Genomic DNA, 6,139 nt, shown 5'->3' with positions numbered 1-6,139 from the left:
GAACTTAGTGAGCGATTGAACTGGGCCGGGTTGATGAGCTGGAGATGCTTGCCCAGTTACCTGGACCTACACTCTCAAGGAAAAAGAACGTTAATGGGCGCCGGAAGATTATCCGGCGTAACTACTCCGACGCTCAAGTCAGTGAAGTGTTTATGAGAGAATCTTGTGATAAATGTTATAGGCAATATGTAAGTGAATGAATCCTTAAATACTAAGAAAACTAGGTATTTATAGAAAGAAAGTCAATGATGACCTTCGTTTTAGTGTCTACTTACTAATTATGGCAAGATGGTTGTTCATATCCTGTTTTTGACACCAACTGCTCCTGACCATCCATGATGTCCCCTTCGTCATGTCAACTTCAAATGATTCGACAACATTGATTACCGAGTTAAGATATCTCATACATGTGCATTCAAGTGCGTTGCTTTTATCGAAGTAACCCGGACAGGGAGATATCATCCAGATTATGTCTGAAAGCCCGGGTTCCCTTAGCCTGGGGAAATGATGCTCCGGGCATCCACTTACCCGACCTGTCATATGACTTTACTCAAAGTTTTCCATGACCCGAGCTTTTCTTATATTTTCCCGGGTTATCCACGATCTGGGCTCACCTAGAGGGTATCACCACTCCCTCCTTAAATAGTCGGGCTAGAGTCTTTCTCGCTGTCCCGATCACCCTCTTTGTTCTTGGTCATGGAAAATTTTGTCGTTTTATCTTCTCGGCTTGTAGTGCTGATCTCATGATGACGTAAACCCTATAATTTGAATAGTTTGGGATGCCTCGAATTCAGAGAATCTGATCAATCTGAGACGCTTCGATTTTTTATCCCGTCTTTTTCATATCCCTACACAATTTCCAATATGCATCCTGATCGTCCATCCTTTATGGTAAACAACGGTGTGGATAATACCCCCTTTTCTATATATAATCTCTCCCATTAATCCTTTCAAACTTTTTCTCACTCTTTATTTTTTTATATTCTGCCCTTCTCTCTAAGCGTCGTGCGCTTTTCGTGCTTTGGTGTTCTCCAGCTTTCCAACCAGTCGCCTTTCTCCTAAAAATCTCGTAAGTTTTCTTTCCTTTGCTTGTTTTTCTTAAAAATTTCCCATTCCACCTCTTCTACTTTTGGAGTGAACGCCCGTGGTTCATCAAGGTATGAATCTGCGGCGATTCGCTCTGACTCCTCCCCTACTTCTAGAAAACCAATCTCTTCTTCCTTAAAACCCAGAAAGAAAAAAACCAAACCTTCTGCTTCCCGATCCCTAAAGAAAGATAAGGACAAAGGCAAAGCCCGGGCAACCTACCTTTCTCACTTTGAGGTCCCCGGAATTCCTTGATTCTCTTCTATGAGCAGCACTTTGCGTCCGAAGGCTGACGATGAACTCTGGGCTCTGGGGTCCATCCCTTCTTTTTCCATTTTAATTCCCAATCCTTCTGCTAGGGCCGATCACCCTCCCCTAGTTTTACTAATTTTTTCGAGATCAAGTTAGAAATGGTCTTTGATTCCCCATTCCTTCTTTTTATATCGAGGTAGCCAAGTATTTTGGTGTCCCTGTGAACCAACTGCATCCAAATTCCTTCCGGACCATGGCTTATGCTTATGTACTTTTTAGGATACATAACATTCTTATTACTCCTCCCGTTCTACATTATTTCTTCGTTTTCTAGATAGCGGATAATGCCTTTTCATTGTCCGCCTGGCTAAACGCCTGTTTCTTCGAAGGGATGGAAAGGGCGTTTCTTTTATATTAACCTCTTGGCTCCTCTCTCTTGCTTGACCGGTTTCCTCCCCAATTCTCCTTCTCTTCTTTAATATCCGAAGAAAACTTGATAGCCTATGGGTTGAGTGTCCGGGCTAAAGACCCTGTCAACCGAGCAGTGGATGAATACAATGGCTCGGGCGCTCAACCTGGTATTCCTTTTTCCTTATTATGTTTCTTTGCATTTTCTTTCATATTTGCGAATTTTGATTTTGACTGCGCCTTCGTTTTATCTGGTAGGCGAACACCCTTGCTCGTAGGCCTAGTAAAGAGAAAGTCTAGGCTACTACTGAAGAGGCTGAGCTGAGCGAGGCGATGCCGTTACCTCAGTCCACCGCGGCGCCTCAACCTCCTTGAGAATCAGAGGACCAGGTCCCTCTGCGACAACGCAAGTGCAAGGCGATGGCTGTTCCTGAGGCGGTTTTGGTGAGAGACACCGAGGAGGGAGTGCCAAACATTCGTCATACCACTGGGTCTTGCCCCCTATGGCCGAGTCAATCCTTTCAGCCTCAAATGCTCCCAACCCAGCGGTGCCTCTGGTCAACCTTTTTCTTGAGAGAGCTTCTCCTACTAGGGTTTGGCTTCTCAAGAACATTCTTCTGACAGCCAAGGAGGCATATATAAAGGATTCTCTTCCAACCCCAAAGCTTTTTGAGGGGTCCAATCGAATCCTCTCCATAAGTGTTCTTTCTTCTAACCCTTCTCTCTCTTATTTTTTTTTTTAAAAAAAAAAACTTTTTCTGGATAGATTGTCCAAATGCTGGTATCCGCTTTTGAAGAAATAACCGCGGTGGCCACGAAGGAAGCTGGTCGGGCCCGAGCTACTCAAGAACTTTATGGACAACTCAAAGGGGAAGTAGCTCTGGCCCGAGTAGCTCACGAAGAAATGGTCACTAGCCTTCGCACTGCCTTGGAAGCGGCCAATCAGCAGCTGTCAATGGCCCTAGCAAATCTGGCAAAGGCCAAGGAGGACATGAATGCAGGCCTTGCCTGGGAGGAGACACTACAAGGGCAAATCTTTGTTCTAGTATTAAAGAATCATTCTTTAGTTGAAGAAGTAGAGAACCAACAATCCCGGGCAATAGCCGTTGAAACTACTCTAGCGGCTTCTCTGCATTCTCAGGAAGAATGGCGGACTTCCTTCCACGAGCCTACCAAGTTCAAAATAGCAGTAGAAGACAGATCATATGTCGTCTTCAAAACAGGCTTAATCGAATGCCGGGAGCAGTTCGAGGAGGAAGGCCATCTCCCTGCAAATAAGGAAGGATTCCCAGATCTTGACAGAACCATTAACTCGCTTCCAAAGGATGATGCGGAGGTCGAGCAAAAAGATGCTGGGGAGGCTAAAGAAAATGTCGAGGGGGCTGGAGAGGAGAAGATTGAAGCCTCAGACTACGGGAGCCCTATAGATTAGGAATGTAATTTTCCTATTTTCCTTTTGGCATCACTCTGTTTTTTTTTTTAAAATAATAAATTCTCGTCTTTTGTCCTTTAATAAGTAATTATAAATGGATTACTTAAAAAAAAAGTCCTAATAACCAGTAAAATTCGGGTATAATAGATTACTGGGACCTCATGTCTCCCGGGTTTAAAAGACTACCTTGTATAATATTTGAAAAGGTAGAAATAAACTTTATTGATCATTTCAGAGATACAAATTAAGGGTAATATTTTTTTAGATGAAAAGAGTTACAGGTTCTCTTCAAAGGCCGACCCTGGTTATCTTCTAAATACAAAGCTCCTGCACTAAGTTTCCGAATCATCTTATATGGTATTTCCCAATTGGCTTCTAATTTACTCATTTCTCCAGCCGGATTAACTTTCTTTAAGACTAGATCACCAACTTGAAACTCCTTGGGTCGTACGTGCTAATTATAAGCTCTGATAACTCTTCTCCTATAAGATTTCATCCTGATAACTGTCCTTTCCCTTTTTTCTTCTGCTAAGTTCAATTCTTTATATCGAGCCACATCATTGTCTTCTGGGTAAGTTTGACCCCGAGCCGAAGTTTGTCCAATTTCTATTGGCAACACAACTTCGGATCCATAAACAAGACTGAAAGGAGTTTCCCGAGTAAGAGTCCGTGGAGTTGTCCGATAGGCCCATAGAACAATAGGTAGTTCTTCCACACATTCTTTTCCAATTCCCTACAGCCTGGACTTCAGAGCCTGAACAATCACCCGGTTAGTGACTTCACTCTGTCCGTTGGCCTGGGGGTATGCAACTAATGTGAATGAGTGAATGACTTTCATTTCTTTACACCAGGATGTGATCTTTCTTCCTTGGAATTGCTGGTCATTGTCTTATATCAGTTTCTTGGGTAATCCGAATATGCAAACAATGTTTTTCCATAAAAATTTTAGTAACTCTACTTCAGTGATTTTGGCCAATAGTTTGGCTTCCACTCATTTGGAAAAATAGTCTACTACTACTAGTAAGAACTTCATCTGCGCTCAGGTCATTGGGAAAAGGCCCACGATATCCAATCTCCATTGATAAAAAAAAAGACAGGACACTCGAATAGGATTCATGGGTGAAGCCGTGCTGTGGCGGAAATTACCATGTCTCTGGCATCCTTCACAAATTCGAACCACTTCTCGGGCATCAGTGCTCATAGTGGGCTACCAGAATCCAGCCAAAAGTGATTTCTTAGTGAGTGCTATGTAACCGATATGTTCCCACAACACCCCTCATGAATTTATTTTAGCACATATTTAGTTCCTTCCCAGGCCAGAAACTTCAATAGAGAACCCTAGAAAGATCATCGATATAATTCTCCACTGATAATACTGAAATGAGGCCCTTGCTTCTTAATTCTTTGAGCTTGCTGGGGATCTTCGGGCAATTGACCTATTAGAAAGTAGTTGACCAGGGGGGTCATTCATGAGTCTCCTTGGATAACAGTCGGGCTATTTTTCTATGGATGAAACTAGTCAGGCACTTTGAATAACACCCCCATCTCCCTCGCCTGTCAAAGAAGATGTCATTTTGACCAAAGCATCAGCTTCAGAATTTTCCTCTAGAGAGATCTGCTCCACACTCCAATCAGTAAAATTTTCATATACCCCCTGGATAACCCTCAAATACTCTTTCATTATCCCTTCCCGCACTTCATAGAAGCCTCTAATCTGTTGGATGACCAGCTGAGAATCTGAATAGATAATGATCCGGGTGGCTCCAGCCTCTCGAGCAGTCTTCATTCCAAGTACCACATACTCATACTCATCTTCATAATTTGACGCCCGGAAGTCTAGCTTCATTGCCACTTTCATTTTTTTCCCAGTAGGTGAAACAAGAACAATCCCTACTCCACTACCACCTTTGCTTGCCGCCTGCTCGATTGTCCATTTGACCAGCCTTTCCGAGATATACGGATTAGTCATGATTTTCCCTAAGGAGCTGTTGGTAAGGACCACAATTAGATGTGACAAAAAATAAGGTCTCAGCTTCCTTGCAGTTATCATCAAGGCAAGAGCTATCTTTTCCAATTCAGTGTACCTTAGCTCTGGTCCTCTCAAAGCATGACTCACATAATAGACCGACTTCAGATCTACTCCTTCTTCTTGAATAAAGACTGAGCTAACAGCATATTCTGTGGCCGATAAATATATTAGATATTTTTCTCCCAGTCCGGGCTTCACCAAGATTGGCAGCCCGGCTAGATGTTTTTTAATTCCTGGAAAGCTTGCTCAGCTTTGTCGTCCCACCCGAACTTTTGAGCTTTACTTAAAATTTGGAAAAATGGATAGCTCATGTGTGCTGATCGGGAGATAAAACGGGACAGGGCAGCAATTCTCCCAATCGACTTTTGCACTTTCTTGAATGATCGGGGAGATGTCATCTCAGTAATAGCTCTGACCTTCTTGGGGTTAACTTCGATCCCCCTTTCTGTCACCATAAAATCCAAAAATTTACCACTCCTAACTCCAAAAGTACATTTGGATGGATTCAGCTTGACCTCATACATTCTCAAGGTCGAGAAAGTTTCCTCAAGATCTGGAATAAAGGACGCTCTCTTTTTCGATTTGATCAAAATATCATCTACATAGACTTCAACATTCCTTCCTGTTTGCTCTTGGAAAATTTTATCCTGCTTTCTCTTGGAATCCATCAAACGTTGGTATGTGGCCCCTCATTCTTTAAACCAAATGGTATGATAGTATAACAAAAAGTACCACCAGAAGTTACAAAGCTATCATTTTCTTAAGGAAATTTGATTATACCCTTGGTAGACATCCATAAAGCTCAACAATTCATAACCAGAAGTAGAATCTACTAGCAGGTCAATGCTCGGGAGAGGATGACAATCCTTGGGACATGTTTTGACACAACTATTATTTGAAAAAAAATTGTTTAATTTGACTTTGCTTAGTTT

The sequence above is a fragment of the Primulina huaijiensis genome, chromosome 3 (assembly GCF_012295235.1).
Source record: "Primulina huaijiensis isolate GDHJ02 chromosome 3, ASM1229523v2, whole genome shotgun sequence".
Taxonomy (NCBI): Eukaryota; Viridiplantae; Streptophyta; class Magnoliopsida; order Lamiales; family Gesneriaceae; genus Primulina; species Primulina huaijiensis.
The sequence above is the reverse complement of the archived record's forward strand: the minus strand, read 5'-3'. Positions refer to the sequence as shown.